Consider the following 11,331-nt stretch of genomic DNA (forward strand, 5'->3'; position numbering starts at 1 on the left):
TTCACCAGGTTGATTCCCAGGATGGCGGGACTGACATATGATAAAAAGGGCTGGGATTGTTTTAACTGGAATTTAGAAAGATGAGAATATTGAAATATATTAAATGATTAAGGGTTTGGACAGGCTAGATACAGGAAACACATTCCCCATGCTGGGGGCCTATGTGCAGAACCTTTTTTATTAGGCCCCTTGGGCCATGGGTGGCCACGTGTGACCAGGTGCGACCCTGTGTGTCCATGAGTGACCATGTGTGCCCATGTGTGACCCTGAGTGTCCCTGTGTGACCATGTGTGCCCATTTGTGACCATGTGTGAGCCTGTGTGGCCCCCCCCCCCCCCCCCCAGCAGCCTACCTACTGGATTGGCGCGGCCTTTCCTGCCGGGACCGACCAGAGCTCCAGCAGCAGCAGCGGCGCAGCGCTGGATACATCGCGGGGCGGGCGATGCCTTACCGGGGATCGCCGTTTGGAGCTCTGGAGTGCTGGGCCTGCTGCACCGACATCGCGGAGCTGTGGTTCACGGAGCTCCTAACGCGAGCAGCGCTGATCAACATCGCGGAGTCCTGCGACTCCGCTCGGCTCGGCCTGCGGACTTCAGGAGCCGCGGACTCCAGTGGGAGGTAGCTGATCTGGAGGTCCAGGCAGCTGAGGATGTTCTCCGTCGGAGTTCGGCGTCGGTGTTCCATCATCCCTGTGTGAGGGCCTGAGCATCGGGCAGCCCGTGGCGGCGACTGCGGGTGCTTGGGAGGCCCCGACCACGGGTGAACATTTGGGAAGATCGGCGGGGAGGCTGGTTGGACTATGGTACCTTCCTCAACTTTGGTGCCACTGTGTTGTGTTGTGGTTATGTTGTGTCGTGGACTTCTGTGTTTGTGCTTTTTTTAAATTTTAATATGTTTTATTTATTTATTATTTATTTTTATACTTGACTGTAAGGAAAATTCATTTAATTGTCTCTAATATGAGATAATGACAATAAATTTCAATACAATAAATGTGTGACCCTGCGTGACAATGTGTGTCCCTGCGGGACCATGTGTGTCCGTGTGACCCCTTGTGTCCGTGTGACCATGTGTGACCCTGTGTGTCCGTGTGACCATGTGTGACCCTGTGTGTCCCCTTGTGACCCTGTGGGTCCCTGTGTGACCATGTCACCCTGTGGTTCCCCTTGTGTCCCTGTGTGACCATGTGTGTCCCTGTGGGTCCATGTGTGACCCTGTGTGACCGTGTGTGACCCTGTGTGACCCCTTGTGTCCGTGTGACCATGTGTGTCCCTGTCTGACCCTGTGTGATCGCTTGTGTAACTGTGTGACCATGTGCGACCCTGTGTGACCATGTGTCCGTGTGACCGTGACCCCTTGTGTGTCCCTGTGTGTCCCCTTGTGTGTCCATGTGTGATCCTGTGTCCCTGTGACCCTGTGACTCCTGTGTGTCCATGTGTGACCCTGTGTGTCCATGTGGGTCCATGTGTGACCCTGTGTGTCCATGTGGGTCCCTGTGTGACCCTGTGTGTCCCTGTGTCCATGTGGGTCCCTGTGACCCCTTGTGTGTCCATGTGGGACCCTGTGTGTCCCTGTCACCCCTTGTGTGTCCATGTGTGACCCTGTGTGTCCCCATGTGGCCCTGCGTGACCATGTGTGACCCTGTGTGTCCCTGTGACCCTGTGTGTCCATGTGGGTCCCTGTGTGTCCCTGTGACCCCTTGTGTGTCCATGTGGGTCCCTGTGTGTCCCTGTATCTCCTTGTGTGTCCCTGTGTGACGATGTGTGTCCATGTGTGATCCTGTGTGTCCCTGTGTGACGATGTGTGTCCATGTGTGACCCTGTGTGTCCCTGTGTGACGATGTGTGTCCATGTGTGATCCTATGTGTCCCTGTGTGACGATGTGTGTCCATGTGTGACCCTGTGTGTCCCTGTGTGACGATGTGTGTCCCCGTGTGACCCTGCGTGTCTCCAGGGTGCAGCCGCGGGGGGGGGAGGGGGGCTGACCGGCCGGGATGGGCGGCTCCAATTGGCGGAGGGCGCTGTCTGTCCGAGGGCGGGGTTACGGCTAGACCTTTGGGACGCGGTGAGTGGCGGCGGGATACCCGTCTTTGATTGGTTGTAGGTATGGAGGGGGCGGGGCCGCTGGCACTGTCCAATGAGGGGAGGGGGCGAGGAGCGGGGTCGCTGGCATTGTCCAATGAGGGGAGGGGGGGAGGGGGGGGCCGCTTGCATTGTCCAATGAGGGGAGGGGGAAGGGGCGGGGCCGCTTGCATTGTCCATGAGGGGAGGGGGAAGGGGCGGGGCCGCTTGCATTGTCCAATGAGAGGAGGGGGGAGGGAGAGGCGGGGGGCGCTGGCATGTGTCCAATGTGGGGACCCTGGTGTCTCCAGGGGGCGCTGGCACTGTCCAATGAGAGGGGGGGGGGGGGGAGGCGGGGGGCGGCTGGCACTGTCCAATGAGAGGAGGGGAAGGGAGGGGCGGGGTCGCTGGCACTGTCCAATGAGAGGAGGGGGAGGGAGGGGCGGGGTCGCTGGCACTGTCCAATGAGAGGAGGGGAAGGGAGGGGCGGGGTCGCTGGCACTGTCCAATGAGGGGAGGGGGGGGGGCGGGGCCGCTTGCATTGTCCAATGAGGGGGAGGGGGAAGGGGCGGGGCCGCTTGCATTGTCCAATGAGGGGAGGGGAGGGCGGGACCTGTTCGCCGGCCGCTCACCGTTCACCGGTCACGTGAGGGGGACGGCACGGCCGAAGATTATAGAGGATCTTTGGGCACGGCGGCTGGGTCGCGGGAAGAGGCTTCTCTCTGCTCAGCGCCGCCGTTCGGCTCCGCGTCAACTCCCCACCCCCTCCACTCTTCCCTTCCCGAGGGCGATCCTGCGGCCGGCGACGCGAGGAGCCCGAGCGGGGAACGACGTCAGTGTGTGAGTGTGTTACCTCTGGTCCTCCGGCACTAGCGCCACTTGGCGGCGGGAGGCCGCGGCGCAACGTCTTTGTTTCTCCGTCTATTGAAGGTGCAGCGCCTGTAGTCCAGCACCCCCTGCCGGTGGGAGGCCGCTGTGTAGCATTTTATGTCCTCCGACAGTAGCGCCCTCGTGGCGCCGGGAGGCCACGGTGCACCTTTCCACGCTCCACGCAGTCGCAGCTCGACCCGCTGAGTTACTGCATTACTGTGTGACCTTCTGCCCATGATGCACGTGACTCAGCTGCAGAGACCAGTGGGGCAGTGCCTGCGGTCAGGACGCCGGTCGTGCGCGCCGCCCGTATGGCAGACGTCACGGCGCAGGGTGGTTGGCTGTTGGATGTGCGGCTCAACGCAATGCTCGGTGCTCCCCCCCCCTTCTCCCACTTGCTTCCTCCCCCCCTTCAAGGATTAGTAATGTTGACGCGTTAGCAATGTCCTGTTTGCCACCTTATTGACCCTCTGTGTTCCCCTCCTGCAGGGTTTCAGAGTCGTTGATGTGGACGGAGAAACAGGGACGTAAGTGGCCATTGAGGGCGGCCAGGGTGCCAGTGAGCCCCCCCCCTAGCAGCTCGGTGTGCGGGCTGAGCTTTGAGGGGCTGACCTTCGATGGAGAACCACATGACGGGGCACAAAAAGGAGAAGCGTTATGAGTGCGACGTGTGTGGCAAGAGCTGGCAGCGTCCGAGTCAGCTGGAGATCCACCGGCGGGTGCACACAGGAGAACGCCCCTTCGACTGCTGCGACTGCGGCAAGAGCTTCAAGACGATGCATGAGCTGAAGAACCACCGGCGGGTGCACACGGGCGAGAAGCCCTTTGGCTGCTCTACATGCGGCAAGGGCTTTGCCCGGTTGTCGGGGCTGCGGGTGCACCGGCGGGTGCACAGCAGTGAGCGGCCCTTCACCTGCTCTGACTGCTGCAAATGCTTCAAGTCGTCGCAGGACCTGTTGATGCACAGGCGCCTGCACACTGGGGAGCGGCCCTACACATGCAGCAACTGCGACAAGGGCTTCACCCGCGCCCACAGCCTGCTGGAGCACCAGCGCACCCACACCGGTGAGCGGCCCTACACCTGTGACCAGTGCGGCAAGGGCTACACCAGCTCCAACAGTCTGCTGGAGCACCAGCGCATCCACACTGGCGAGCGCCCCTACACCTGTGGCGTCTGCGGCAAGGGCTTCACCCGCTCCAGCAGCCTGCTGGAGCACCAGCGCACCCACACTGGCGAGCGCCCCCAACACTTGCGCCCAGTGCGGGAAGGGCTTCACCCACTCCTCCAGGCTGCTATCGCACCAGCGGGTGCACACCGGCGACCGTCCTTTCCCCATGCCCTTCGGCTGCTCCGACTGCGGTAAGGACTTCAAGGGGGCGAAAGAGCTGAAGATCCACCGGCGGGTGCACACAGGTGTGAACCCCTATGGCTGCTCCACCTGTGGCAAGAGCTTTGCCCGGTCGTCGGGGCTGCGGCGGCACCAGCGGGTACACAGCAGTGAGCGGCCATTCACCTGTTACGACTGCGGAAAAGGTTTCAAATCATCGCCGGAACTGAAGGTGCACACGGGCCTGCACACTGGGTATGGGCCCCACACCTGCAGCGACTGCAGCAAGGGCTTCAAGAGGTCGCAAGAGCTGGAGACCCACCGGCAGGTGCACACGGGCGAGAAGCCTTATGGCTGCTCCACCTGCGGCAAGAGCTTCGCGCGGTTGTCGGGGCTGCGAGTGCACCAGCGGGTGCACAGTTGTGAGCGGCCCTTCACCTGCTCCGACTGTGGCAAAGGCTTCAAGTCGTCCACGGACCTGAAAGTGCACGGGCGCCTGCACACCGGGGAGCGGCCCTACACCTGCAGCGACTGCGGCAAGTGCTTCACCCGTTCCAACAGTCTGCTGGGACACCAGCGCACCCACAGCGGGGAGCGTCCCTTCACCTGTACCCATTGCGGCAAGGGCTTCACCCGCTCCAACAGCCTGCTGTTCCATCAGCGAGTGCACGTCGGCGACCGTCCCTTCCCCAGCCCAGGCCTCCCATGCCCTGTCTGACCAGCGTGTGCACACCAGTGGCCAGCCCCACGACTGCCTGTACTGCTGTGAGGCATTTGACGGCTCGCAGTTTTTGAATCAGCACCGACAGGCCCACGCTGGCGAGCAGCTGCTCCCACTGCGGCAAGTGTTTCAACAATCCACGGGGGCGGCGGGAACACCAGCGGATTCACAGACCACGATGGAGAAGGTGAGGACAGACTCTACTATGGCAGTATAAAACTGGACCATCATTGCTTGTGGCAGATTGTATTTCCTCAGCTGCCGCAGGAAGTGCATCCTCTGTTGGGCCTTTTTGACTGTAGTCGATGGTTGCCTCCCATTGATCTGTCCAACAATGATCTATACAATATTCTCCTTGAACTCCATTTCCTTTGCCCTGTTTCACTCCTTACACTTCCTTATCTCTGTACCTCCCAGCAGACTAAAGAATGGTCTTGACCTGAAACGTCACGCATTCCTTCTCTCCACAGGCGCTGCCCGACCCGCTGAGTGACTCCAGCACTATGTAACCTTCCCATAATGCATGCTGCCCTTCACATGACTGCACTATATGCTAGGAGACTGCAGGACTGTCTTATGAAGAAAGACTGGATAGACTTGGTTTATACTCTCTAGAATTTAGGAGATTGAGAGGGGATCTTATAGAAACTTACAAAATTGTAAGTTTGGACAGGCTAGATGCAGGAAGATTGTTCCCGATGTTGGGGAAGTCCAGGACAAGGGGTCACAGTTTAAGGATAAGGGGGAAATCCTTTAAAACCGAGATGAGGAGAACTTTTTTCACACAGAGAGTGGTGAATCTCTGGAACTCTCTGCCACAGAGGGTAGTTGAGGCCAGTTCATTGGCTATATTTAAGAGGGAGTTAGATGTGGCCCTTGTGGCCAAGGGGATCAGAGGGTATGGAGAGAAGGCAGGTACGGGATACTGAGTTGGATGATCAGCCATGATCATATTGAATGGCAGTGCAGGCTCGAAGGGCCGAATGGCCTACTCCTGCACCTAATTTCTATGTTTCTATAGTAGGAGGCAGACAGTAGGTGCGGGAGTAGGCCATTTGGCCCTTCGAGACAGCAGCGCCATTCAATGTGATCATGACTGATCATCCACAATCAGTACCACATTCCTGCCTTCTCCCCATATCCCTGTTCCTGCCTTCTTCCCATATCCCCTATTTTTAAGAGCCCTATCTAGCTCTCTTTTGAAAGCACAGGGCTCTCGCTTAACTTTTTTTCCGTGTTGCCAGCTGGGCAACCGTGACAGCTTTTTAGGTTGCCAAATGACAGTTTAGGTGGTCATTTAAGACGGTTTGCATGACGCTTGCGATAATGTGCTCGGACGAAGCGCGTAGTTACCAGTCGGAATTATGCTCAATGAAGCATTCACATATTTATGTTCAAGAAGGAACTGCAGATGCTGGAAAATCGAAGGTAGACAAAAGTGCTGGAGAAACTCAGTGGGTGCAGCAGCATCTATGGAGTGAAGGAAATAGGCAACGTTTCAGGCCTGAAGAAGGGTTTCGGCCCGAAACGTTGCCCATTTCCTTCGCTCCATAGATGCTGCCGCATCCGCTGAGTTTCTCCAGCACTTTTGTCTACATTCACATATTATTTCTGCTTCAAATAACTCGCAAACTAAACATATTCACCAATCAAGACATGATATATACCACAATGACATGCAGCAAAATATAATACAGTATCTCAACTCTTTTTACACATTGCGATTAATGCAATAGTTCTTTCCACTTCCAAACAAAAATGTGGTTGGATTATTCAGCGTATGATCAACCTGTGTCAATAAATCCTGGTGCATGGTTCACCATGCACACTACAGATTGATGCAAGCATGTTTTCTGTGAAGGACCGAAAATATCATGACATGGCCATAGCATGGGTCGTTATTGCTATTGACACAGAAACACTCTGGGTTCCCACATAATTTATCCACACTAAAATATACAGGTTGCAAGGAAATTTCTAAAGGCATTTTATGATAATAGCTGTTAAAACCGACTATACCCATCTGACAGCTTAAACAATACACTAACTGACATTCCGATGGGCGGAGCAACTCACGTCGCAGCGGCCTCTGCAGTCCGTCTGTCTTTTTATTATTTTCTGTCTCGTTTCAATGTAGTTTTTATTTTATTTGTTTTGACGGGGTATGTGTGTGGGGGGCGGGGGGGTGGGGAAACTTTAAAATCTTTCCCCTGCACGGGAGACCCGACCTTTTCTTTGTCGGGTCTCCGTTGTCGTTGGGGCTGCAACGTGGAGCGACTTCCAGCAGGAACAACCTGGAGCTCCAGTCGCAGAGTTGCGGACTTATGTACCATCATGAAGCTGGCCGAGTCCGGAGCGGGTGGAACGGTGGTGGCGCGCTGCTGTGACCCGACCCCCGGAGATTTGGAGGCTCCAACCGCAGGTCTGGCAGATAGGAACACCGGGAGCCCGCGGGTCCCTGCTGGGAGACCGCTTTTCGGGGCTTCCGCAAAGGCGACTTCTCCCACCCATATCCCTCCAAACCTGTCCTATCCGTGTACTTGTCTAACTGTTTCTTAAACGTTCGGACAGTCCCTGCCTCAACTACCTCCTCTGGCAGCTTGTTGGAAATCCTTTTAAAGTTAAATCTTTTCCTGGAGCGGGGCCTTACATCACTGCCCCGCGCGGCTTGGAATAGCTGCGGGAATTTGCTAGCGCCCGCTGGGGGCTCCAACAACAAGACCCGGAGCGTGGCCTTGCATCACCCGGCGTGGCTTTAATGGCCGCGAGAGAATTACCATCGCCCGCCGGGGGCTTTGACTCTGACATCGGGGGGGGAGAGGGGAGTGTAGGGGAGAGATACGTTTTTGCCTTACATCACAGCGAGGAGATGCTCTGTGATGGATGCCTGTGTAAATTGTGTTATGTCTTCGGTCTTTTTCTTTTTGTATGTATGACTGCAGAAACCCCACCTCTCCCAAATCCCCTCCCCACCCTTCAAGCACCAGTAATGTCCACGCGTTAGTAATGTCCTGTTTGCCAGTTTATTAACCCTCTGTGTTCCCCTCCTACAGGGTTTATGAGCCATTCCTGTGGACGAAGAGATGAGGATGTGAGCAGCCCTTGAGGGTGGCCAGGGTGCTGGTGAGCCACCCATCTGCTGGGTGTGCGGGCTGAGCATCGAGGGTCTGAGCTTTGATGGAGGACCACATGATGGCGCACAATAAGGAGAAGTGTTGTGATTGTGTAGAAAGGCCTGGCAGTACCCGAGCCAGCTGGAGACTCACTGGCGGGTGCATACGAGCGAGCAGCGCTATGGCGGCTCTACCTGCAGCAAGGGCTTTGTCCAGTGGTGGGGCTGCGGGTGCACCGGCCGTTGCACATTGACAAGAAGCCGTATGGCTGCTGCACCTGCAGCAAGGGCTTTGACCAGTCGTCGGGGCTGTGTGAGCACAAGGGGGTGCACGGCAGTGAGCGGCTCACCTGCTCTGACTGCGGCGAATGCTTCAAGTCGTTCAAAGACCGGAAAAGGCACAGGCGCCTGCACACCGATGAGCGGCCCTACACCTGCAGCGACTGCGCAGACTGGTGGAGCACCAGCACACCCACACCATCAATGGCTTCACCCACTCCACCAGGCTGCTGTCCCACCAGCGGGTGCGCCCTGACCCCATCCCGGTGTGTGGAGACCGCTTTGCCATGGCCTCTCATGCCCTGTCTCATCAGCGCGTCCACACTAATGGCGAGCCCTATGACTGCCCTTACTGCGGTGAGACAGCTCACGGGGGTTGCGGCAACACCGGCAGGCCCACGCCGGCGAACGGCTCCTCATACTGCGGCAAACATTTCTAGAGCACACGGGGGCAGTGGGAGCCCCACCAATCAACATGTCCCAGCTACACTAGTCCCACCTGCCTGCGCTTGGTCCATATCCCTCCAAACCTGTCCTATCCATGTACCTGTCTAACTGTTTCTTAAACGTTCGGATAGTCCCTGCCTCAGCTACCTCCTCTGGCAGCTTGTTGGAAATCCTTTTAAAGTTAAATCTTTTCCTGGAGCGTGGCCTTACATCACTGCCCCGTGCGGCTTGGAATAGCTGCGGGACTTTGCTAGCGCCCGCTGGGGGCTCCAACAACAAGACCCGGAGCGTGGCCTTACATCACCCGGCGTGGCTTTAATGGCCGCGAGACAATTACCATCACCCGCCGGGGGCTTTGACTCTGACATCGGGGGGGAGAGGGGAGTGCAGGGGAGAGATACGTTTTTGCCTTCCATCACAGCGAGGAGGAGATGCGCTGTGATGGATGTCTGTATAAATTATGTTGTGTCTTCAGTCTTTTTCTTTTTGTATGTATGACTGCAGAAACAACATTTCATTTGGACCTCAACGAGGTTCAAATTACAAATAAAATTGTATTGTATTGTATTGTAAGAGATGGCCAAAGGACATAACTACAGCAAATGTTCTTTTGGTAAAATATGTTTAAAGGTGTCAAAACAAATAATAGCATTGGGAATTAAGACACATTTGATTGCATTCCGTTGTCAAACATAGTCAATGTTCGCTCTGAAGACAATGAAGCACAATAGGGTCAGGGGGTGTGTGAATCAGTGCGGGGTGGATAGATGGTGGGGGGGGGGGGGGGGGGTGTTGAGAAGGCAATCCGTGCGGAATGGATGGATTGAGGCAGGTGAATTAGTTAGGGGGGAGAGCACGGGGGATTGAATGGGGGGTTCAGTGGTGTTGAATGGGGGGTTCAGTACGGAATGGATGGGGGGGATCAGTCCAGGATGAATGGGGGGTTCAGTTCAGCAAGAATGGGGGTAGGCAAAAATGATGGAGAAATTCAGCGGGTGATGCAGCGTCTATGGAGCTAAGGAAATAGGCAATGTTTTGGGTCGAGACCCTTCTTCAGACTGTTCCCCCCCCCCATTTTTCTTGATGGTAGGATAATCAATGTGAGGTGGGTAGGGTGATGAATAAATTGGGGGGGGGGGGTAGATGGGTGGGGTGCACAGGGGATGTCAGTGAGGACTGAATAGAGGAGGGAATGGGATCAGTGCGGGATGGAGAGGAGGGGTCCCAGGATAAGGGGTGGAGGGGGCGTACAAGAGAGAGAGAGAGAGAGAGAGAGGGGGGGAAGGGGCAGAGGAGGTGGGGAGGAAGGAAAGTCGGTGCTCCTCGGACAACATTGCCCCGCCTCCTTGGCCGTCCCTATCCAACGCCAAAGTGCCGACGCCAAGGGGGAAACGGTTGTGAAATCCTCGCCGCCGCCTCCCCTCCTCCGCCAGCCAACAGCAATGTGCTGGGCCGAGCGGTGCAGCTCAAAGATCCTATAGCCATAGGAACTGTCGGGTAGCTGCTTCAGACGGCGGAAGGAAACCTCCCGCCCTCCTCGCCTGGTGCGAGAGTGGTTGTTTTGAAAGCGCTGTTGGCGGATTTGCAAGCAGCGGCCGTTATCAGGGCGATAGCGGCCGCTGCTTGCAAATCCACTAACGGCGCTTTTGAAACAACCCCTCTCGCACACCGAGGCCGGGAAGGAGGGAGAGGGAGAGGGAGGCCTCCTTCTGCCGGGCGGGGTGCGGGAGGAGGAGGCGGTGGAGCTCCTAGAGGAGCCAAGGATCTTTGGTTGTCGCGGCCGCTGCTGCCGCTGTTCGGGGCCTGGCATTCGCTCCGACCCTTCATCACCACCCAATCAAAGATACTAGAGGAATACAGCCGCCACCACCGCCGACATTAAACGTCACGTTCCTATTCTCCAGAGATGCTGCCTGACCCGCGGAGTTACTCTAGCTTTTTGTGTCTATCGGTATAGGGTGATTTCACCAAATGTCAAATGAGCGTAGATCCCCCCCTCACGTGACCGAAAATCTTAACTGGAGGACATGTCTCAGTTTGGTACATGTTAGTGAATGGGGAAACACGCACTTTCCCACCCGTTAAAAACATGGAAAATGGCCGATATTTGAGCTGAAATTTTCTGTGCTAGTCGGGGTGACCGTGAAGCACAGCGACCTAAATTTTCAGGCAAAAAAAAAGATAGAAAGTAAGGTAATTACAAGAGGGAACTGAAGGTAGAAAACAGCGGAAGTGAACAGCAAACATTTGCCGTGGTGATTTACAGGTCCAAAATATTGGGAATTGTTAACTTACTTTTGATGAAATTCAGCGAGCAAACGCGATAACCCATGAGTTTGCAAACAACCGTCTCAGGGCAATCACTGTGGCTGCTGATGTTGCATGTCTCACCCGAATGGCTTCAATCCATTTGCTGTGAGCATCAACCACAATCAACAAATTCTCCTCGTCCATGCTTGCATAGTCACAGTGAATCCTACTCCAGGGTTTCTCCGGGAACTCCCACGGGTGGAT

At 56.1% G+C, this 11,331-nt stretch overlaps 1 pseudogene; it reads left to right on the forward strand.

Annotated features, from left to right (window-relative positions):
* The first annotated feature begins 2,675 nt into the window (after window positions 1-2,675).
* On the forward strand, window positions 2,676-9,390 carry LOC129693683 (zinc finger protein 271-like; annotated as a pseudogene).
* Window positions 9,391-11,331: the final 1,941 nt, after the last annotated feature.

The sequence above is a fragment of the Leucoraja erinacea genome, unplaced genomic scaffold (assembly GCF_028641065.1).
Source record: "Leucoraja erinacea ecotype New England unplaced genomic scaffold, Leri_hhj_1 Leri_389S, whole genome shotgun sequence".
In the NCBI taxonomy this organism is placed as follows: domain Eukaryota; kingdom Metazoa; phylum Chordata; class Chondrichthyes; order Rajiformes; family Rajidae; genus Leucoraja; species Leucoraja erinaceus.